This window comes from Polistes fuscatus, unplaced genomic scaffold, assembly GCF_010416935.1.
Source record: "Polistes fuscatus isolate 324 unplaced genomic scaffold, CU_Pfus_HIC Scaffold4, whole genome shotgun sequence".
Classification (NCBI taxonomy): domain Eukaryota; kingdom Metazoa; phylum Arthropoda; class Insecta; order Hymenoptera; family Vespidae; genus Polistes; species Polistes fuscatus.
The window spans coordinates 10965833-10992335 of NW_025113118.1; the positions used below are offsets into that span (position 1 = coordinate 10965833).

Genomic DNA, 26503 nt, shown 5'->3' on the forward strand with positions numbered 1-26503 from the left:
AAAAGAAAGAATAAGATAGATGGGTGGATAAATAGGATAGAAAGATAAAGAGAGATAGAGAACATCAACCAGTATTTCCATCCTCAACCGAAGCTACTTGCTAATTGAAGCTTAAGTCCAACGATTAGCTGTACGAAGCGTGTAATTGTAAGCGGACATTGCAGCTAGCTAGGCAATCAGCCAACCAGACACCTACCTACCTACCTAACCACCCCCCCCCTCGTAACGTTAATTTAATTAAACGCTCCGAATCTCCCAACTTCGAAGAATATTTCGATTGGGTGAAGCAGTAAAACTTAGTAGTTACATCTACTACTACTACTATACGTTCTTTTTCTACCCTTACTTTTTTACTTGTACTTTAGAATTAAAAAAAAAAAATTGTACTCTTTTTGAAACCTCGTTTCAACTGGAACGTCGTTTAATCGAACGATTTACGATTTCGAATATTCAGATTTTGACCGCGACTTTAAACGAAAAGTTAATAGAGAAAAAAGAGAAAATATAATGGTCAGCCCTGTGACTTGTCGTACCCTACGTTGGGTATAGGTATTTAAAATCAAATATTTAACCCTTTTGTATTCGAAGCTTTTTTTGTTTCTTTTTCCTTTTTTTTTTTGTTTGAACTCGAATTATACGCTTACAAATTATAATAATTTTTCTGATAAGATCTTATTTGCGATTTCTTTAAATAATAAATGACGTTATATTACGATTTGTTTTGATCATTATTATATTATTAAATGGAAATTATATTTTGTATTTGAATGAAAATAATTCGAGGTAACGGAGCATTGGTGGTGGTGTTTGAAGGTAAATTTTAAAAGCCATTTCGATGCCATCGGATGTAAAAGTTAATATGTAATAACATAAGCTGTCTAATTAAAAGCAAAATGCAACTTCGTACTGACATTTAATGATTTATATCGAATTTAATATTTAAGTATATATATATATAATGTCTTATTTATTGTGCAGGTTATGGGTAGATAATAGGTAGAATTGTTTCTCTGTAATAACAAAGATTTTATTTTATTTTGAACAAAATAATAATGTAGCAACTTAGACTAATTATTTATCCTACCTGTAATAACAAAGAAACAACATTCAATGCTAATATCCACACCGTTGTTTCTTGATTAATTTTCTTACATTTATTTCTTGATCTCTGTATCTTTTCACTCCTGCTTTCTTTGTAGCACTAACGCCACCTGTTTTATTCCCTAACCTATTTACGCGCTAAATTCAATATAGCTAAAACTACTGTCTTTATATATATATATATACTTAAATAATAATATAATTAAGTATATAATATATATAAATATTATATAATATATAATAAATAATAATAAAATTATTATTATATGAATTATATATATACATATGTATATATAATTCAGTATATCATACATATATATATACTAATTCATTATTTTACAAGATATTCATCGTAAAATAATAAAAATACTTATTAAATAAATACAAGTATTTTCTAATATAGATAACAATTAAAGATAAGTTTAAATAAATTATTGGTACAATTGTTACTATATCAATATTATTATTATTATTATTGTAATAATTAGTGAGAAATCGTTTGTATAATTAGATAGAATAATTATTATCTCGATTAATCATTCAAAAGAGAATAATGAATTTGTGTAATTATCTTATGCAAACATTTGTTTCGAAACTATTCGAATGATGCTCGAACTATAATGAGTTTCATATGTACGAACAGGTTGTAATGAACAACACGGGGGAGAAGATATTTTGGGCTGCTGATATTGTTCCGCACCATATCTGTAAATGCATCGTACGCGATAACGTACAAAATTTCAACATAAACGAATTATAATTGAAATTAATCTATCCATCTATCTATCTATCTATCTATTTATCTATCTATCTAACCATCTATCTATCTATCCGTATATGTTTTATTGGTTTCGTTAATGCGATTCTTTATCTATTGTTAAAAAATTTAATAGGTTGATCAATATTTACAAAGAGGAAGTGATTTAATAATGAAACTTTCATTTGCACAATGGACACGAATGTTGTTAATCAAACTTTTTCTCTCTCTCTCTCTCTCCCTCTCTCTCTCGTGTTCTCTTTCACTTTCTATCTCATAGTTTAAATAACATGTTTTTCGCTGACGAGATATATATTCTCATCTCTCACAGTATCATCTCTTCCTCTCCTTCCCTCTCCCCCCCTCTCCCTGTTAGCTGATATCGTGCCAGTTAATTGAATGTTTAACACGAATATATCGAGTTTACATAATTTTAATTAACGATACACCCTCATAAAGGGAGTAATGTATTCCGCTTACGCTTTGCAACGGTTATGTTAGTTTCGACGTGTCTATAACGATTTTCTCACATCAGTTAAATGAATTCATCGAAAAATTCTAATTGCTATATGTACTATAATATCTATCCGATATATTATCTGATAATTAATGTTATTTATTATTTGTTCGGTTAACGAACAATTCCTAATGTTTTCTTTTTTTTTTTTTTTATTATATCTCAGATTTAAATAAATAAGAAAACATAAAACAGATTGTATTTTGTATATGATTAATTATTTGACATAACATTTATCCGAATAAATAATACATTTGAAAATAAATATTTTATAATATTTTAACGTAACGTTATTATTATAAAAAGTATTTTCAATATTTTCCAATTCCCAGATCATCTTTGAATTCGTTGAAATTATATTTTAATATTTAATATCTAAATACAAAATTACTAGTATATTTTCTATTGAAAATTCTAACATAATTGATTATCTAATCCAATATTTTCGAGACTCGCAATTATCAAGATTATCATTCAAGAAGGTATATGTAAATAAGAATAGAAAATAAAATATATCGAGATAGACAATAGTTCAACAATTTTGATGCTATAACAATGATTATAATTTTTTTATTTAGAAAATTAATTTTACTTTAAACAAATATCATAAAGGTTTACGTAAAAGTTTGTAAACAATTTCGTTTTCTCAATCGCGTTCTTACTTCTTTTCCCCTTCCATTTAACCTAATGCAAAAAGAAGATAGAGCAAAGCGAAGAAATAACACAAGCCGATTCGAAGCACGGCGGAAATTCTTCCGATAACGACCGCAATTTAGGCCGATAAAAGAAATCGACGAGCCCGTGCTTTATCTCCTCGCCTTTGGATTTTCCGTAATCAGTGTTTGTCAAGCTGTCACTGAGTAAAGCGGGTAAACTTTCTTCTTTCCTCTTTTTATTCCCTTTTTCTCCCTTAAGCGAAGAAGAAATCGACTCTGTAATACCATTTTTTCCCTTCCTCCCCCTTGAAAATTTATGTTAGAAGGAAATGGACGTCGCGAGTACTAAGATAGGAAAAACAATTTCGCGAGAAAGCAACCTTCGTTTCCCTGGACGACGTTAATCGACCACGATTGGTTTTTCCAAATAATCCTTTAGAGGAGTTGGCTTTTAAAAAAAAAACTGGTGTGTGTACTTATGTACGCACGTAAGAAGTTATACTTCTTTGCCGTACCAAAACGAATATAACCTCAATAACCTCAAAAATAACTTCAAAAAAAAACTTCAAAGAAAAAAAATAACTTAAAAAAAAAATAATTATTATTATATAAATATAAGAAAGAATAAAAAAAAGAAAAAGAAAATATCAAAAAACTGGTGTGTGTACTTATGTACGCAAGTAAGAAGTTATACTTCTTTGCAGTACCAAAACGAATATAACCTCAATAACCTCAAAAATAACTTCAAAAAAAACTTCAAAGAAAAAAAATAACTTAAAAAAAAATAATAATTATTATATATATATAAGAAAGAATAAAAAAAAGAAAAAGAAAATATCAAAATATAGATATCAGTCCACACTAAATATAAGAAAGATATATCGAATTATTTCGCGCGTCAACAGCCATGGCGCGGTTACAGCATTAGTTCTCGCTTGATCATTTAAGTAAAGCAGCGCTGAGTATGATTAGTATTTGGATGGGTGACCCGCTTGAGAAAAAAAGGGGAAGAAGAAAAGAAGACAACTTCATGCCGTATACTTGAAATCGCTTTGCTGCGCGTCGGTAAATACTGACAAACTTCATAGTGTCGTTTTTCCAGACGCTCGGAACAAAATCAGACTCCCTATTACATTTTCCCCAATGCGCCAAAAGAAGTATAACTTCAAAAAAAAAAAAATAGTCGCGAGAAATTTGTAAAATATCGGATTACCGTGACAACTTTCTAATCGCAATAATTTCATACGAGTATTTATTCTTTTTTCTTAGTATTATATATGTGCAAAATTAAAAAGTAAAAGAAAGAAAGAACTTTTGTGTGTCACATTTCCTATTTCTTTTTTTAATTACTGAAAAAAGTAACGGAAAATTTTGTAATTATCGCGTTAGAACGTGAAAACTTTTCTCCAACGAAACGTTTCATTTTACGAAATATTTTTTTCATGTTTAATTTGATTATACGATTATATTTTACTCGCGGAAATTTCATTCGAATAATCAAATATTTTACAATCAACAGATATGATGACTGATTCCTCGCGAATGAAAGTTGAGTATTAAATATGTGTCATCGGTATTATCTATCGGATTTATCAATACTTCCTTCTCTGTTTTTACAAAGTGATGAAACACAAACAATGCAACATTGATTATACGAATCGATGACGTTTCCAAGACATTTCGTATCTCGTTAAATCTAAATTAGTTAGAGGATACTTTAAGAAGGTAGAGTGGGAGAACTAGTTGTTATCTAATGTCAGTTTCCGCTTGTTCGTTGGCGTTAAATGTCAGTGATGTGTGAACGGTGATCAACGAGTGTTATTTTTCCCTGTGATTGTACAAGTCATGGAACATGATATTGAAAAAAATACCGAACAAGGTATTATACAATTTGTGCTGGTTTATAATTTAAATAATATGTATTCTTTTAAATATATCGGAAAGAAATTTTATTTCATTTTGTAATAATATAACGGAAAATTTTCTCTCTCTTCTTATTTTTTCTTTTTTTTTTTTTTAATTTTTATTTCATAATATAATATTACCAAATATACTTTCCATTATATTATTTATTAATGTTACTCAACGATTTAACACGAGCTTTTGATTATCTTTTCATAAAGAATTAATTGAACGTGTGAGAATAAAATTATTAATTTTTTATTTCAAAAATACATTACGAAATTATTCATCTAAAATATATATATATAAAATAATTCGAAGAGTAAGATAAAAATATCTAATTCGACTTTTGAACATTAATCAACGTAAACAATTGAATTTATCCTAATTAATAACAATCAAATATAAAATAACTATTCTTACATATATTTCCTATTTCTCATATCATACGAAAAAAACAAATAAGCATACAAATCTATAATGATTCGCAAGCCATTTTCAAGAGGGTAGGAAACACAAAAGACGTCTCGGTATAATAATCGAACGAACAATCGAGTCTCCTACGAATAATTATCAATGATCACGAAAGGAAGAGATGCAGGAGTCAAATGTTAATAGGGGGGATATTAACAAAAGATTATTGTGATGGTGTTAGTGGTATTGATATGGTAGTGTGATGGTAGTGATCATCGTAAGGAAATAATAAGGGGTGTTAGAAGGGTGGAAATGGCTTTTCTGGTAATTAAGCCGAGTATACGAGCAACACTCAAAGACAACGTGTTCGTTTCGTGGAGAGTGAACACCTATGGATCTTCGTCCAGTCGTCCGTGATTAATAATCATGGTGGTAGGTTGCGTTGCATGATTCAATGAGCATGCTCTGACACCCCCCACTTTCTCCTATTACTCACACGTGTCTCTATAAGCCTATACAAGCGTTACATATATGTACATATATGTATATGTATATATATGTATGGTATATAAGTGTATTCGTGCATGCACATTGCCGATACTCTCATAATTATAGAAGTATCATTGTTTCTCATTTCGCGGATTCGAATCGTCATTCCCCATCTTCCATTTTGTTTCTTTTTAACTCTTTACTTTCTTTTTCCCCTTTTCATATCTCATCATCTCTGTTTCTTTTATTTTGTTTTTTTCTTTTTTTTCGTTACTTGTACGTTCTTTTTGTTTTCTATCCATTCACCGTCGTTCACTCGTATCACTTTACTTCCATAACGATATGTCGATTCGTCTGGCTGGGTTACGAACGATAATAACGTAATGCTCGTTTCGTTCCCAATCGTTATAAAATTTTACGTATGAGAGAAGATTGTTAAGGGTCGGAAGTTGAAGGTAAGGGATTACGTTGACGGGTTTAACTTTATTAGAACTCGTAAGACGAGTACGGATATTACAGAATTGATTTTTTTGATTTTGTTTCTTGGGTAATGAAGATTTCGGATATTAAACTGAGCTTAGAATTTAATCAATTGTATATTCACATATTTATATATTACGTATATATATATATAAAATTCAGTATATAAAAATATAGAAACAGTGAGATCAGTTTGTATATTAAAAGTAGGAGTAGCTGAGTTTTAAATAGAAAATTTCTATTTACGCTTAAAATCGAGGAGATCAAAGCGAGTAACAATTTCATTCGAACGAGTATGATCCATTAGCGTGCTAATCTAAAAGGGATGAATGGGGTAGCTCGTTTCTTTCATCGATATCCTCGCATAAAGTGAATAGAAAATTGTGTGTATCTCTGTTTGCACGTTACTCTCCTATACTTTTTATCTTTTGTTCTTTTCTTTCATATTTACTCGCATACTTACAATTAATTGCGACCGTTAAAAACTCGCGAAATTAAAATCCTACTTCCGTTAAGTTTTCTTCTATTTGTCTATTTGTATGTTTTTTTTTTCTATTCTTTTCTTTTCTTTTTCCTTTTTTTTTATTTTTTTTTTTTGTAATACTTTCCTATGCAATTTATACTCGAGTTGCATTCATTATTTTTATTCTCAACGAGAGACATACTCTCGATTTATTATCAGAGATGTATACATAGATGTAAATAAATAAATATACAGAGTGTATCTCGACGAGTGGTATACAACCGGACTGGTTGTAAAAATAAGTCGAAAAGGAAAGAGTAATATTTTTTCATTTGAAGTGGGGGTTATCGAAAATATCGTGTTTAAAAATTGTCCAAAGTATGCATACGTATATGGCATGCGTATACAGGGTGTTCAAAAAAATACCATTCAATATTTATATGGAATATAGGATGCACAGTACTGAGTAAAAAAGCTTTAGTAAACATAGGTCGAAAGGTCAACCGTTTCTTAGATATAAACATTTTTCTTTACTATATAAATATTAAATGATTTTCTTTTAACATCCTGTATATATATATACATATATCTTATTAACTATTATTTTAAAACAGTTTTTTTCGTTAACGTTTTTGTATACATTGTTCAATATAATGTTTACATTTTGTTGTTAGACCGTGTAACTTATTTCATCTATGTACATTTAGTCTTTCGCTATCAGTCGAACTGTGAAGATGACATAACACCAACAATTTAAAATAATAAAACAAAGAATTTTAAATCCTTGTTATCTACTAATTGTAAGTAAAGAACAGAGATTAATTTAATACAATTTCTTCCATGATTATCATTAATTTAATATTTACAGAAAATTTATTTAAACGTTCAATTTTTTAACACGATTTTCTATAAAACGAAACGTTAAACGTACCAAATTATAATATTGTTTGTCGTACGCGTTCTATTCGAAAATTTCACATACAGTATGCGATTTATTCGAAATCATGTCTATCAATATGCATGATCAAAAATTTCTATTATTATTAAATAATAAATCAATCCTAATGCACATGATAACACTCGTAATAATATTCTTACGTAGATCGAAACATTTGATTATAACGCGTACCTACATATATAATCCCCCCCCCCGAAATGGTAAAGATACTTTATTCTTTTTATTACGATTTATTTATTTTTTGTTTTCCATAAATGTAAAACCAAATACCCCCTGTACCACCCGTCTGAATAATATAATCTCTATATGTGTAGAATTTGTAAGTGTGTGTGTGATAAATTATTGAGAATTCGTGTAAATATCTAAATGTGTAATAACATTAGGGCGAATGTTTAAAACAAACGATAGGAAAATGTAATACTGGGATATATCGTTATGTCGTTAGAAATGCAAAATCTCTGACCTACATGTATAAATAATGTAATTAGTATTCGAGAACGGAAAGTAGGTATATACATCGGATAATACCGTTCGTAAAACTCAATCTCTATACCGAGTTACATGTCTGTGTGTGTATATATATATATATATGTAATATATAATATATATGTATATATGTATATACATTCGAACGAGTGAGAATCGTTCTATCTTCGAATAAGAAAGTCTTACGAAACGAAGAATCAACGAAGCGAAACCTTTCTTTAAGTTTCGCCTAGAGAATCGTAAGAAAGCTGTTCCGTTCGGTGGACTCTTCATTCCAAGCTTTTTCTTTCTTGGCACTAAACCAAACTTATTAATTTACTTTATTATTGAGCTTTGAACGTTCCCCTCTTGTTATAGAGGAATCCTAATTTTTCTACGAAAAATGGATTTAACGTTTGGAAAAATGACGGGACAAATTTCCGAATCATATTTTTCTTTCTTTTCTTTTTTTTTTCCCCCCTTCTTTTTTTCTACCATTTCAAATCCGAACAAATTTCTCTCTCTCGTTTTTTTTTTTGTGTTTTTTGAAATATTTTTCTTTTCGAATTAAATATAAAATAATCTTTATATTATTTAAATAATTTATTATCGATTACATATGTTTCAATCGATGATAGATAATTACAATGTGTTTTAATTTTGATTTCAACCAATTACCATCCACAATTGATATTAGAATGTTGAATATTTATGATAATGAAAAAGAAATTAGCTAATTTTGATTCTACTTAATTTCGAATCAGAATAATGTTATTCTTTCTTTTTGCCCTTTTTTCAATATTATTTCTATTTAACGCGCGACATGTTAAGTGTCATTGACAATCAACTATAATGTTACGTTATATCCAACAAAGAACATGAATATTACATATTCGATGGATCACTTTACATATGCTATTATCGTACCGATTACTTTCCCGGGCTAAATTTGATTGGATAGTAGGTATATCGAGTGGCTATCGAATGACTATCGAATCGAAGTGACATAGGTAGAGAGGTTCGTGTATGTCGAAATCGAATGTTGGATACGCACTCAAATAGGAGTACCGTCAAATTTTCAACGATGTATTTTAGCTCGTACGAGCCATTAAAAATTATTAACGAATACGAACGTTCGGAAACGAGTGGGATCTTTGTAAATTTGTTTAATACTAGCTCGTACTCTTTCCTAAATTCAACAAAAACATCAAGAATGTGAACGAAGAGAATCTCATCTCTCGAAAATTTGCGAATAATAAAAATAATACTATGTATGTATCCTTTAAATTCAATATTTTACTTTGTAATTAATTTAGTTATTGATTTTTGAGTACTTTGACAATATCGAAACAAATAGAACATTTTTTTCGAATAAATTTTATTATTTTATTGTTTTTCGTAAGAACATATTTCGCAAGGTATAATATTAATCAACTAAAATGAATGGATAAGAGCGAAGAAGCAGTTTAAAAAGAAAAATAAGAAAAAGAAAACACACAATTTATCATCGACAAAGTAACATTATTTTACTTTGACAAATATTTTCTTTTAGATATCATTTAAAATATAATAAAAATATTATCTCATTGTGTAAAATTATTATCGAAAAAGTAACTCGCGTCCTTTTTTTTTTTCTTTTTTACGAACAAAATATTTTCTCTTTAGATATTATTTTATGCGTATGTTTTGCATATATTTAAATATATACATAAAATATAAAATAATAAAATAATAAACATACATATATATATATTCTTAATAGAGATAGAGGGGGGAGGGAAGAAAAAATGAAGAAGCAGTTTTGAAGGATTTTCATTTTTTTTTGTTCTTTTTTTTTTTTTTTAATTATATAATTACGTCCTCGAAAAAAGAAAAGTAACTCATTTCATTTTCATATCAGGTTGTTCGCGATAAATCTTTCACGTTCGAGCATCCCCCTGCCCTCCCCCCCCAGCCACGCCGAAGGTTCGAACTAAAGGGTGTTTTAAAAGGGCCGTAAAGAGGACGCAGAGATGCGGAATATAGAAGGAACGGAAGCGGAACGGGAAGCAACGTTGGCGATCGTAAACTTTGAACGACGCCCCGTGACGTTTCCTTCGGCGTATCCTTTTAGGGATCTTTAATGGCTCTCGTAATTTTCGTGTCCACTGACATGAAAAAAAAAAAGAAAAAAGAAAAAAAGAAAAAGATTTTTCTCTCCCCTTCGTTCAATATATTTTTTTTTCTTTGTCTCTTCTCACCGATAAGACTCTAATCGAATGAACAATACATTTACTTTCGCCTCTTTGTTTTTGATTTATTTTTTTTTTTCTATCATCATATTTCAACGTTCGTAAATTTGCATTCAATTGTCTTCGAATAATTTTCGCGAATAAACAATGAGTCATGAATATGACACACATATATATATAGATGAGATTCACATATAAGATTCACATGGTGAAATATTAACAAATACCAAATACTTTGATGAAATATCGAAAGAAAAAATATTTAGGATTATTTTGATGCATTTAATATATGTTTATTCTTACATATATATTATTAAAAATTATTAAATTTTATTTATTAATTTTATTTTTTATTTATTTAATTATAAAAAATATTTAGGATTATTTTTATACATTTAATATATGTTTATTCTTACATATATATATATTATTAAAAATTATTAAATTTTATTTATTAATTTTATTTTTTATTTATTTAATTATAAAAAATATTTAGGATTATTTTTATACATTTAATATATGTTTATTCTTACATATATTATTAAAAATTATTAAATTTTATTTATTAATTTTATTTTTTATTTATTTAATTATAAAAAATATTTAGGATTATTTTTATACATTTAATATATGTTTATTCTTACATATATATATATACAAGAATTTAGGATTCATTTTTAGTAACTTATTATGTCCTGCAAAAATCTGAAATTTCTCAAACATATATTGCAAGTGTCATTCAGTTGTTTGAGAAGGCTTGTGTGTGTGTGAACATTAGTTTTACATCGTGTAAGGTTTACATTACTGTTGAACATTACTCTAATAAATTAGGAATGAAAGTATCAGCTGCATCAACGATTATAGAAGAAAGGATAGGTCTCTGCGTTGTAATTTGATTGGCCGTTGAAAGTTTGTATTTGCGGTGGTTTTCTTTTTCTTTTACTTAGGTAACTGAACAATGTAGGACATTTGGAACAACTTGCTGGGTGAGACTGTCTTTGCAGTTAAAATACAAATGACCTACGTATTATTTTTTGCATGTTTTTCAATCGCGAATTCTCACTTGAAGCATTTGAAGAAACGATTTTCGATATCTTTATTCTACATTCCTGACAAATATTCTTTTATGTTCTCAAATCGATAATAAATCGTAGAGATGTTTCAATCTTCAAGAATTTTTTATAAGTATATATATATTTTTTGTCACTTTTTTCGGTATAATTTAATCTAAGAATGACTGATGAACTAATTAGTTCAGTGTAAAAAAAACAACGAACGATAAATGTAATACAAAATTGATTGTACAATTTTTCTAATCGTTCATGGGGGAGGGAAAAAAGAAAAAGAAAAAGAAAATCATTTACAAACTTATCTGTCTCTATCACCTTCTAGAGAGAGAAAAAGAGAGGGAGAGAGTGAGTGAGAAAGTGAGAGAGATTATAAAATTGTCAAATTATGATACGCACTTTACGCATGAGAAAATTCAATACGGTAAGCATTAATTAATGACTTATTGTTAGCCGCGGGAAATTGGACGTAATTTTGGGAGTAATTAAACATCGATACCGGTTTATTTGCCGATCGTGAATTCGTTCGTTCGCGTTAGAGAGAAGATCGTACACCACCGTTGTCCGATAAAAATCGAAGTACCCTTTGACAAACGTGATCTATACCGACGAAATATTTGCTCGTATAATATATTTTCGTAATAAATATGATCGAAACGAGAGAGACGGGTTCATAATCAAATCGTGCCAATTAAAATATCGTACGAGGATACTACAACATCACGTTGAAAGTGTAAATTTGTTTTCTCCCTCTACAAACTCTCCTACCCTTTATTTCCCCCCCCGTACTACTTCATCCCCATCTCTTCTCTCTCTCTCTCTTTATCGTACTTTCTTTCTGGTTTATTTTTGAATTTTATTTTTCTACGTACATTTGTATATACGTGTATATATATTTATTTTATTTATTTTATTTATTTATTATTTAGTAGACGAAATTCTCCTCGTTATTTAGATATATATATATCGCAACGACATATCATCGAAACAAATTTGTAATATCGGCACGGTAGACAGTTATTGCCTTCGCGTTATTCAAATTCGAGAATAAATCGGACAGCTTACGCCCTGTATATTTCGAGCACGTGTGCATGAACATACGTGATCACGGGGAAACAATGTTTTTTAATTTACCAGTTGGAATATATAGCTGGAGAAAATTTCATTGGATATTTTTTCGTTAAAGAAAGAAACCGCGTGGTGAATTATTGAATAAATTATGCTAATAAAATGGGAGGCAAAGAGATTTTTCAAGAAAATTATTTATTATTTCTTTCGCATTATTTAAAATATAATTTATATAGATATATATATATATATAAGAATTATAATTTTTGTAATTTTTGTAATTAAAGATAAACTCATTCTTATTAAACAAAGAGTATCCCATGTATATATATATTTTATTATATATATTATTATATTATATTGTGGGATGCGAGCGTCTCCAAGCCAAACTTAAATAGGCGTTCGTGAGGAGATTGAACGGTGGGCACTGGATAGCTCAATGGTTAAAGAGCAGCAGTCGCCCAGAAAGCAGAAGAATGAATCCGGGTTCGAGTCCCGGTCCTCCAGTCAGTCCAACGGCCCCAATTTTTTCACGAATCCATCAATATATTATATTAAATTAAATCATTTATCATTTATCGATTAATTAAATCATTCTTCTTAAACAAAAAAAAGTATAATACTTATATATATTATATTATAAAGTATGTATATTTATATAACACCTATGATATTTTGTTTAATAAGAATGATTTATTTCGCGTCATATTTATTATCGCAATAACGAACATTGCGAAATTAGTCGTATCAATCTCAATCAGGTATGATATTAAACAGAGATAGGGGATAAAAGTTAATCGTAAATTTGATCGAGGCATACAAGTTCAGTGTGAAAATCGTGTTAATTTTCGGTATGATAAGCCGCGTTTATTCGCGTTGCAGGCGTACACGCATCGGTGGAGGAAAGCCTTTTAGAAATTACGTTGTACATTACACGCAATATAAGATAATGGCCTGTAATAGCATCCACGTTTAATGCGGTAATACGCTTCGGTCACGAGTACCAAATGCAAATGTTACTCGAATGTGAAACATTTACATTCAACAATATATATATATATATAAGTATCTATGTATACATCACGTATTTCTAGCATGGAAATACAGATTTGAACGTATCGACCAATCGTTTTATTTACTAAGATAATATTTATTAGGATTCGAAAATATTATTTTAAAAAATTTATTTCAAACAAATGTCAATATAATGAAAAATATCGATGTATTATTTACCCTTATGATTTTAAAAATATATAATTGTAAATACTGCAATTGTTGATCTCCGTTTATATACATACACATATATATACTATTGAATATTAATAATAAAATTCAAATAGAAAAAATTCATTCGGAAAAGTTGAATTTTTCCGAGTGGATTTTCAACAACAAAAGAAGAAGAAAAAAACAAAAAATAGAAAAAGAAGAAAAAAAACGAAAAGGAAAGTAAAAAGAAGGATCGAAGAAAGAAAAAGAAGAAAGAATCTTTGAAGGAAACTAAGGAGGATTGGGAATGGATGGGGGGGGTGCTTTTAAGCTATAGAGACGTAACCGTAGATTCGCTTGAATCTTATTTGCCTCGTCTTTGGACTTGGTCCTTCCAACTCTGAGGATCCTCTTCTACGATGGACTTTTCCTTTCGTACGGTTAGAACGGACTTTTCTCGTTTCGATTCTGCGGAGTAGGTAAACCGAAAGTTACTCCCGAATAAAAAGTATTTCTCTCTCTCTCTCTCCCTCTCTTTCTCCCTCGTGATTTTTATGTCTCTCTCTCTCTTTCTCTCCTCTCCTCTCCTTTCCTTTCCTTTCCTCTCCTTTCTCTTTTTTTTCTCAATTTTTTTCTTTCTCTTTCTCTCTCTCTTTCTCCCCTTTGCTTTCTCTTTCTCTCTTCTTCTTCTCTCTCTCTCTCTTTTTTCCTCTGTTTTCTCTTGGTCTCTTTCTTTCTCTCTCTCATTTCTCTTTTTCTTTTTATTCGAAATTTTAAACGAAAGAGGAAAAGAAAATAGAAAGATTTCCACATGAGTTGGGATTTAAGAGAAATTCTGAGATTCATTTGGGGTCCTGTCGAATAGGAAAAAAAAGTAAAAGAGAAAAAGAGTAAATCAGTTCAGAAATATTCTTAGGTAATTTACATGCTCTCACCTGGTCTTTCTTGTTGATTCTTCTATCCTGCCATACTTGAGACTTTGACTAGTTTAATCAAAAAATTTATCGAAATTTTACCCTATCTTGGTAGTACTATCGTTTACTCTTTTATCATTTTCTTTATTTTTTATTTTTTTCGTTATAGCTAGTAACCTTTATATATTTTTAGAAAGATAAAAAATGGTATCCCTCCTGAATGTCATATATCATGTATGTGTGTATACGTACAAGTTAGGACATTTAAATTGGAACGTTTAAATATCTCCGTTATTTATGATTTTATGGGAAAAGTCTTTAGGAAAAAGTTTCTCTATTTTTATATGATACACGTGTATTAGTAAAATCATTCTTTTATTGAGGTCATCTTTCTTTTTACGGATTTAAAAAAAATTACTATTTTTTTTTTAAATAAAATTATAATTGTTTTATTACCCCATAAAAAAAAGTATTAACCTATTTATATAAATAAGAAAAAAAACCACCCTTGTGAAGATATTTTCATTTAAATATTGCTAAGAAATCATGCAAATGTTAATTAAAATTTATTATAATAAAAAAAAACAGTTTAATATAATTGTACATATCAAGATTACTGATTATGTAACCTTTTGTTTGTTACCTGTCAGTTGAATTGTTAGCACATTTTTATTTCAAAAGCTTAATAGTTAACTTACTTTTCCATATATTTTTTTTTATATAGATTGCACGAAATCTTTGTATCACATTTTAATATCAAATATGTAAATGATGTTAATTTTTAAACGGCACATATTTATTTATTTCGAAATGGAAAATATATTCGGAAATAATTCATAAAATGGTTTATACATCGTTAAAAAAGAAAAGATTTATTTTTGAAAAACTATTTCAAATGATATATCGTGTATAAAGAAAAAGAAGAAGGAGAAGAAATCAATTTCAATGACATTCTTAGTCCTTGGCCCTTCAGCCCTTCAGCTCTTCAGCCCTTCAGCATTCAATATTTTCTTAGCAAGTTTACACTATCCGACCACTTTGCTTGTTTACATACATTCGACTAGGGTTTTTGCCTCTAAAGGGATGACCACCCTTATTTCGAGCTTCTTTTCGAACCCCATCTGCATCCAATTTCAAAATAAAAGATTTTTCCATTCAATTTTAGCTTCTAGAAAATTGTTCGATAATGTAAAGTAGAGAAACAAAAATTATCCAATAGGTATAGTATTTTTTGTTCACCTTTTCTTTTCGTCATACAAATATGCCGGTAATTATCTACGATCGACAATGTTAAACAAATTATAATAATTTGTTTTATTATTTTTGTATAATATATTAAACAAACCATAAAAGAGATCAATGTTATCTATAGTTTTTCATTTATAATTAATTAATTTAATATCATAATTACTGACATATGCGTAGTGTATTTTAACTGTGGGGGTGGGATGGAGAAGGGGTGGGTAATACAAATTAATTCCTATTTCAAAAATTCATATAAAAGCACACTTATGAAAAAAAGAGAAAGAAAAAATAAATAAATCGACAAAAAATTAAGTCAAATTTTGTTCCTTTGAGGTCTCGCATATTGGCAATTGTTTTTGAAGATCATCGTAGTCCTTAAACGACGCCGGTAACAACAGAATCACCTTTTCCGGGATCGTAACGTAAATGTAACGAGTTCCGCCGTCATCTCGTAACGTTGTAAACGAGCTGAAACGATTTAACGAGCACGAGATTTCTCTCTCTTTTTCTCCCTTTTTTTTTTCTCTTTTTAATGTCGTATGATCGCAATTTAAAAGCAAAGCTAAGAGTAGTCTTTGATCTTGGCAACTTAACATTTTACAGAACTTAACATTTTAAAAAGGAAAGAGAAAAAAAAAACTCTTGTTTTTCATTTCTTTTTTCCCCGTATTTAAAATTGATTTTTCGTAAATAATTAATTGTTTTCTTCAAATAACAATTTAAGCAATACCATAGATAAGAAATAAAATCAATCGAAAGTACACAAGTAAGGATTATTTCATTTAAATGCTTTCGTTTTTTTTTTTACTTTTAATGTCATTTGATAGCAATTTAAAAGCAGAACTACGGGTAGTCTTTAATCTCTTGTGCAATTTTACATTTTGTAAGTACGAATTTTTAAAAAAAAATTATATAAAAATTATCTTTCTTTTTTCTCTCCATTTAAAAATGTATTATTTCATAAATATGTAAGAATTCATTAATCGACTATTAATAAATAATAATAATAATAATAATAATAATAATAAATAATATTGATAAAAAAAGTAATGAGAAATTTCGTATACATTATATTTTCGAGATATTATTTCTCTGAATAATTAACGCATGTTGCGAAAAAAAGTAAAAAAAGAAAAAAAGAGGTAAAAAGAAGAAAAATCAATATAGGAGTAAAATAAAGATTGCGTATTTACCTGCGTGAAATATTTTTGAAAATGGGATTTTCTCAACGATATTAGATTTGAAACATGCCCGAAGGCGGGATTAACGCATCGACGAAACGCATTAAATCGAGTTGGGATATATCTACGGGCATGTTGATCCTTTCGATCCTAGAACGGATAATAAACTGTCGAAACATCGATTCATGTAAAAAAAAAACACACACACACACATGCACATACACACATACACATATTGTATACAAGCGAGAAAATATAACAACGAACGAATCGAATCTTTCCCTTTTTACAAAAATATTCGAGTAATAACTTTCGTGCTAGAACGAAACAAAAAGAATTGCAAACTATCGTTATTGAATAACATATAAATAATGTATAAACATAAGAGAAAGAGAGAGAAGAAAAATACAATGAACAAAATAATAATACTAATAACAATAATATTAATATTAATAATAACGTTGATAAAGAATTAAGTATCGGATTCGTATTTTTACTTACTCCGATTAATTTTTAACTTCGGAATAAATTAATACGCGTTCTTTATAAAAATACGGCAATAAAATTATGACGAAACATAAATTATTTTGCACATTTCTCTTCTCATTACTTTTTATATCATATATTCCTTTCTTTCATTCTCTCTCTCTCTCATTTTATTGTTTTCAATCGTAACGTTATGTATCGAACGTACATTAGTTAATCGAATTAATTATTAATAGATATGAAGTGAAACGAGAGAAGAACGTTGGAAGAACGGGGATAACGTCGTCAACTTTTTATTACATTTATAATATTTATCTTCGTATTTGTTTGCTTTTTCTACTTTTTCTTTTTTCTTCTTCTTCTTCTCCCTTTTTATTTGTCGATTCGTTTTCTTTATTTATTTACTTTTCTTTATTTTTTTTTTTTTATTTTTTTAATGACAAACCGTCGCAATACATCGCTCACGATTTTTCAACTTCGAGTAAAAGACATTAATCTCGGGTAGTTTGGTCGTTGTTCGTGAAAGAAACGTTCTGCATCCTGGCGATATCACCCTTCCTTCCATCGATACGCATTAGAGTGTCACAAAAACAGTTGGCGGCATTCGGAAAAGACACCTGCCACCATTGTTTTTCCGGACGTTCGTTCACCACTTTCCGAGTGGACGAACAATTTTTTATCCCATTGTTTTTTTTTTTGTTTGTTTCCTTCCTCTATACTTTTTTTTGTAAATTCCCCCTCCCCCTCTACCTCCCCCACCCTTCATTCCACCCTCGTGATTTTTATTTCTCTCTCTCTCTCTCGTGATTTTTATTTCTCTTTCTTTTTGATGATTTTGATTTCCCTATCTCTCTCTTTCTGATGATATTAATCATTCTTTACATCTCTCTCTCTCTCTTTCTCTCTTTTTTTATTTCAAGTAACGTTACTATCTTTATCCCTATATTTCTCTATTTCTGGTGATATTTTTTCGTTTCACTCTATCGTTGGTTGTTCCTCTTCTCGACACTATTTTCTCCATCCACTTTTCTTTTACACTTGTTTCGTTACGTTTTGTATATTTTTATTTGTTTTTTTTTTTATTTTGGTTCTTTTTTTTTGGGGATATTTTTGTTTGTTTTTTCCTTTTTTTTTCTAACTTTTTTGAGGCTAGTTTTTATACGTGTATATACATATATAACATATATATATAGGATATATATAAATATATAAATTTTTTGTTTTGTTTTGTTCACCGAATGCTTTCGCGAAGATTTACGAGTATCGGCGTCGGCGCGTTTCTACACTTTATACCAAGATTAACGTCGACGTTTCGCGTAGCTAGTAAAAAATGTGTCCAAAGCTTTTCCAAAGCTTTATTTCTCTCTCACACTCCCTCTCTCTCTTTTTTTCCGTATCTCATGAAAATGGATAGATACGTTTGAATCGTCTGCTCCAATCGGAACCGAACGTAATTTCATCATTTCACTTCTCGGCTTGATCGCACATACCTTACGCCAACACCAATACATAAAATATATCACATAATATATATATAATATAACAAAATGAAGAAAAATAAAATTAATTACTCGAGTGCCCCTTTTTTCCGGATCCAATGAAAGAAATAAAAGAAAAACCATTGTAAACGTTTTATAATCATCAAACGCGTTTAAAACAACGATTCAATTATTTTCCAACGATGATAAATCGTAGATAAAGTTTATTTACGATACGAAAATTTCGATGGTGGGTGGGCAAGTGGGTGGGGGGAGGGGGTTTGGTAGGTGAAAAGATTTAAATTGTGACCATTATAAGATAAACTCGCGAGTGTGAAAACGAATCGTTTTGCATTTTTCTATGATTTTATAAAGTGAAAGGAACAAAAAGAAAAAGAAAAAAGAAAAGGAAAACAAATATATGGTAATATTTGCAACGATTTGAAATTCTTTGATCGACTCCATCCATAGACACGATATTCGATCGAGTGCAATTTCATTTCAAATAACGTGTATGCCGTTATTGACGGTAGGTAGGCAGGTATAGGTACGTTGGTAGATATATATATATATACATTTTGTACATATATATTATTGTACATGTATATATATATGTGTGTGTATGTGTGGGTGAAGGTGAAAAGGGGTTGTACGATTGGTAAAAGATTCGACGTTTGCACTACGAACTCAATAGCTTTCGAAATAAAATAAAAAAGAGAAAAGGAAAGGGTGCGAATTAAAAGTGAACTTTATTAGTGGCGATTAAATTATATCAAAAGGATAGGATCGTACGATAGTAAGCTATAAAGTACCAGGAAATGTTGTTTGATCATTTTCACGCTTCGACGAAACGTTTCGTGTTATAATTAATGAAAGGAATATTTTTAAACATTTTTTAAATTAAATTTATCCTAATTGTCTTAAATTATTTGTCTTCGATAAGACGTATTACATAATGATATTTATTTAATCTCGGTATTTTATTAAGAAATTAATCAGTATACGCGTGAATATAAAAACGATTATTTTGAATAAATATTAAAATAAGAAAAATAAAAATGTTATTTAAATTACAATATATATATATAACATAAAAAGATAATTGGTATTTATAGTTAAACAAGAATTGTGTTCAATTCTTACATTTGATTTCGTTGTAGAAAATGAATCATCTATTTTAAAATATATTCATCGTTTTAATACTGATCAATTAATATTACATAATAATATTTGATTATAATTATATTGAATATATTTATTTAAATCATTTATTGAAATTAATCGAATGAATATCAACCATACATATAAATATCCGTAATGAAGAAGGAACGATTCTACTTTTAAAAGGTCCCCTCTCTTTCCCTTTCTCTTTCGAGACAACTTTTTTAAACTTCCCGGGAGAAAATATTAAAATTGGACAAAATTTATGGATGCCATGGTCTCAAAGAAATACCCAAGAAAATATCATAAAAGTTCCGACGTTTTCGACGGGCATGCTTTGCCTCCTTTATCATTCCACGTTTCCCTTACAACGTTCGATACTTTTTAAAGAAAATTTGTCTATACACACACACACACACACACACATACACATAGATACACATATATACAAACACACGCGACACGTGAACGATAAAAAAAGAAATACGATCCAAACTTATTTTTTTTGTCTTTCATTTATTTCGTTTCTTATATACAAGAATTCTCATTTATCCAAAGGAAAATCATGAAAAAATATTTCCGACGATGACGCGAGCATAAATTTAAAAATAAAAAGAAAATAAAAAAAAAAAAAGAAAAGTACATAGAACTTTTTCAATAGAAGAGTTATTAACTTACAATGAATCATAAATAATTGATAATCGCATTATTTTCACTCGATTAATAATCTTACGCGCAATTTTAGTTATCCATTCGATATTGTTCTTCAATTTAGGGCACGCCTATTGTTGTTGTTGCATGCTTATTGTCTATGGTTGTATGAATCTCGATTATTTCTCAAAAAGTTTTCCCATAAGGAATTCGAAAGATCAAACGATAATATATAATGCATTGTTAATAATCCGTTTTCGAAGGATTTCCTGCATTGTTCGATTCGCACCCACAATTCATTCAATGATAATTCATATCAGATTACAATAGATCTATGAGGAGAACGCGTATACGCGTGTGTACACACGTTTATGTGCATTTATGCGTATCTATATGAGAAAGAGAAGGATAGGAAATAAGAGACAGTGTGTGTGTGTGTGAGAGAGAGAGAGTAGAATTACGAGTGAGTTGTAATCCGTCGTGCAATAAAGCAAATATGTCTCCGTCCGATCTCGTTACGTCAACATCCTCGTGTATCTGCCATTTTCTCGTTACTCGGATACCCAGACTCGGCCATCCGACTAATTCGAGAGGAAAAAAACAAAAAAAAAGAGGAACAAAAAAAGGAGAAAAAAAAAGACGAGAATTCATTTTATCATCACACGCTTTTTTATGCTTTCGAAACTGAAACGAGTTTTCAGTCAGTCAGTCAGTCAGTCAGTCAGTCAGTCACACGTTTCGTCAGTTAGAAAACATTCGACAACGACGTCGTTGCTTCTAAAAAGTTTTTTTCGTAATTAAAATTTCATTCTAATTAGTTTTTATATATTATAATATAATTAACTTGTTCTATTTCATTTACGATGAGTTCTGAGTTGAATCATTGGAATAATTTTGTTTCTTTACTGTATGGAAATATTAATATCATTTGTTTAGTTTTATTCTCATTTAGAAAAAAGAAAATAAAAGGTATAAATGTGTTTATCGAAAAAATATTGAAGTTAAATTTATTAACGAGATCGAGTAGATAGAAAACTTGTATGCATCCAATATTTCGTTTGGTTTATTATTCATTATTGTATTTTATATTACAACGTATCGAAATTATTTTAATTTTAATCAAAATAAATTTCACGTATGTCCGTGAGGACGTATCGATATTAAATTCATTGAATTAATAAGATGATTATAATAATTAGAAATTTTTTTCGATCGAATGGAAAGAAAGTTTATTGTTTAGGAAAAATTCGAATTAAATGTGTTAACAAATAAATCAATGAAATAATATACGTGAATATTTTATTGAGAAGAAAATAAAGATCCTCTTAATAATTTTTTGTACATATAAGTTTTGAAAGATGTTCGAAAGATGGAACAACTTTGTCAAAGTAATACCATCCTCCTTGAAGATAATTAATTAACTTGGATGATAGTTTACGATTATTCTGATACAAATTTAATTGATACGAGAGATAGGTAGGTAATATAAATTTTTAATAATAACAAATTCTCTGTTACTGTCGACTATTGTTTTTACCGTAAGCGTGAAATTCTAGTTGCCGTCGGGGCACAATTTTGATTTGCGGTTTTCGTTCGCGACATAATACGTCTATAGGTATAGATATAAATGTATACGTGTATATGTATGTATATATATATGTGTATGAGTATGTATAATATGCATGTGCATATACACGTGGACGTGGATTTCTGCGTTAGCAGAAAACGGGATTTTGGAATATCATGGCAGCTTATGACGTAAAGTCGATATAACGTCGCTGAAAATTAATGAGCCGATCATATGTATCCCAGCATTCACCTGGTACGTACTATGTAAAGTAATTAATGACTATGTATTTATGAGCCTTTGAGTTAGGGCTCGAACGAGAGTTTGAGCTTTCGGGCTTTAGCAAAGAATTTTTCATCTTGATTGTTACCTCCCACCCTTTCTAATTTTCTTTTTCCTTTATTTTAAACAACATTCGAATTTGTTTTTCTTTTTCCTTTTTCATCTTTCATTTTCTTTTTTATTTCATTTCATTTCAATGCAAAGTTAAATAGCAAAATATATTCCATTGATTTGAGAGAAGGATTATAATAATTTTATTATATTATAATTAAATAATATATAAATATATATAGTAGATATTTAATTGGAAATAATACACGTAAAATATATGTGCCATTGATTTAAAATTGTATTTCAAATATCAATATCAAATAGTACAATAACGTATTTTTTCTTATATTTAAATAATTAATATCTTGGATAATTAGACTCAACATCGGTAAATGAAAATAATAATTGTTAGCTTGGTAAAATTATTTGTTATAAAGCAAATAAACGAAACTCATATTTTCGTAATAACACACACACACATATATATATATATATTTTAACAAGAAAACGTTTGGTTTTAATAATAACGCGAATTGTATCTCGAAACGGGATTTTAAATGGAAATTAATTAAACGGACAAAAATGACGAACACGCGAATGTTAAATATTTCCTCGAAAACGTTATTAAATGATACCAAGCTCGGAAACAACGATGTAAAAGTCTCGCAAAGGAATGTAGAAAATGTCGTCGAGGGTGAAAACATCCGAAGCGAATATGTGCTCTTTCCCAAGTAGGGAAAGGAAAAGGGTGGGAGGGTGGGAGGGGAGGGGGCGGGGTAGTTGAAAAATATTCCAACTCTAACAGCGGCAAATTTCAAAGTTACGCGCGCGTGACGATGCCAACTGAAAGAATTTATTTCGATTTCGAATCGTCTCGGAGAATTTGTTCTAGTCGTGAAAAAAGAACTAAAAAAAAAAAGGAAGAAGGAAAGAAGAACTTTCTTGAAGACGTTTGAAATTAATCGAAAACAAAAAAATTAACATTTCCGCGTGATACGCGCGTGTCAATTATATTTATCAAACGTTTTCGGATTGATTGTAAACGGTAAAACGTTGCATTTAAATTGAAAATGGATCAAAATTTCGTTCGTAGAATTATCGACACGATATATTCGATACTCGAAACGATACGAGTAATAATTCTTTATAATTATTCGAACGTACGTAACGAGATAATACGGGGCGTAAAAAAAAACTTTATCTTCAAAAGTATACTTATTCTCGTTATGTTTCCTTCCCACCCCACCCCTCCTCCTCCGTTATCATTCTATATTCCGTAGGTGTTTTGTTTTCCTTTTTTTTTGTTTTTCGTTTAAATATCGTTCGCGTCAATCATTCGTTCAATCTCGTCGGTGGCTAATAATAAGTTTAACAATAGTAATTATATCGACAAAAATTCGCGAAGTGGAGAAACCCAATTGAGGATTTATTCGAACACACTGGTGTAATCAGTACGCGCTTATTCATAGCTTTCTTCTGCCAATATGTACGCACCCTAGGTAAAACGATACAGTGATAAACATACAGAAACAAGCGAGAGAGAGAGAGAGAGGCGAGAGAGAGAGAGGAGAGATAGGAGAGGTTGTGCAAGTTCGTACGAACGAACGCACACGCGACCGAGTAAAAGCCACGAAAGCTCGGTAACGGAAACGCGGTGGTTGTACTTTCCGGCGTGGTTAAACGAAAATTCGTTCGTTATACCTGCGTTACACGCGTTGCCGCTTATGGTTGGATATACATTTTCTGCATTTGGGTTTGCGAAAACTAACACATATCGGTAAAGCATAATAATAGAGAAATCATTATTACAATTCACCTATTTTCTACAATGATCAAATTCTCTATTATATTCGTTGGGAAGAGAAAACATTGTAAAATTTGTTATTTTATTAATTTATATGTTATGTAATTTGTAATTTATCGTTTATGAGAACGTAGATAAATTGTCGAATTGTAATAATAGAGAAATCATTATTACAGTTCACTTATTTTCTATAATGATCAAATTCTCTATCATTTTCGTAAAAATAAAAAAAAAAATTGCAGAATTTGTAATTTGGGGTTTGTGATAACGAACATAAATTGCCGAAGTATAATAATAGAGAAATTATTATTACAATTCACCTATTTTCTACAATTATCAAATTCTCTATCATCTCCGTTAAAAAAACAAATTGCAATATTTGTAATTTTATTAATTTTATTAATAATTAAATTATAATTACAAATCATCTATTTACTACAAGGATCAAAATCCCTATCATTTCCATTACGAAAATTAAAAATTGCATAATTTGTAATTTAGGGTTCGTGAGAACGAACATAGATTGCTGAAGCATAATAATAGAGAAATTATTACAATTCACCTATAAACTACAATTATCAAATTCCCCTATCATCTCCATAAAAAAAAGTTAAAAATGTTAGAATTTGTAATATAACGTTTGTGATAACGAGAATAGATAGTCGAAGTATAATAATAATCATTATTACAATTTACCTATACTCTAGAAATGTCACGCCTAAATATAGGCATCCCTTCATACATCGTCGATAAGGTAGAAATCATATTTTTCCTTTTAAAAGTTTTCCATGTAAATAATTGCGCTTGAACGAGCGAGCACGCGAGTAATAATATATTAAATAATTTACATAGAAGAACTTCAAAAATATCTTATCGGTAAGTGGCACTCAAAAACAACAAAGTGTTTCTTATCACTTAGGCCACTGTACTTTTACCAACATTTGCATAAATAATTACAAAGAACAAACTTATAAAATGTTATCGTGACTGTAGAATGAATAAAAAAGAAAAAAGGAAAAAAAAAAAAAGGAAATGCATAAAAAAATAGTCTCTCAAGAACGATACTTTCAAACGGATCGATCCAGCATACATTTGCTGTCTCGCCTATTTTTGTTCTTTTACTTTTATTATTCTCACACTTGAAAACAGTCGCGTAACATACACATATATACATACATACTTTAAGTAGTCACGTTGTAGAAAAGAGTCGAGAATCTTTACCAGGTAAGGAAAAGAGTAAACGTCAGAGTCACGAAGTAAACGTTCTAAACGTTATGCCATTGGCTGTGGCATAGCTTGCATTCATTTACATACGTGTGGTCTGTGTTAGGCAAGTATAGTACCGTTTACGTATATATCGGTACGAAAAGAGAGAATGCACGTTCTCTCTAAATAGAGAATAGGCAAGAGCAAAAGAGAAGAAAGAGGAAGGGAACAAAAGAGAGAGAGAGAGGGTTCAGATGTGTGTGTATAGGTGATGAGTCTTTAAGGGTGGTCACTTCGCGTGACCTCTTTACGCGTCATCACCAGTACACCTCTTTGTTTCTAGTGTTCTAGATCGTTTACCAAGCTACCATAGAATTTCACTCGCTATTATCGAAACTGCTTTAGGATTTCTATTTCTCTCTCATATCGCGCACACATACGTACACGGAACACATGCACACAAATATATTCACTTCTCTCTTCCTCTCTCGTATAAACGATGACGATTTCGATGTTATACGATTCGATATACGATATCCAGATCGAAACATTGGAAATTTTGGAAATACGTCGAATTCCGATCATACCGAGCAAATCATCCCCCTCATTTCCTCCCCCCTGTCCCGCCCGCCCGTTCCCGTAACCCTTAACGTAGTCGTAGGTCGACCACCCACTCCCCCTCCCTCTCTCTCTTGTACTTACT

General features: G+C 29.7%; 1 protein-coding gene and 1 long non-coding RNA gene across 4 annotated transcripts in view; one reads left to right on the top strand and one right to left on the bottom strand.

Moving 5' to 3' along the window:
- Positions 1–26503, top strand: part of LOC122520540 (protein rhomboid-like) — a 119321-nt gene that overhangs the window by 79059 nt on the left and 13759 nt on the right. The window lies entirely within an intron of this gene.
- Positions 945–1262, bottom strand: LOC122520541. Its single transcript, XR_006304561.1, has 2 exons — positions 1085–1262; positions 945–1010 (listed from the first exon to the last, which is right to left on the bottom strand). It is a non-coding gene; the product is annotated as an uncharacterized LOC122520541 (long non-coding RNA).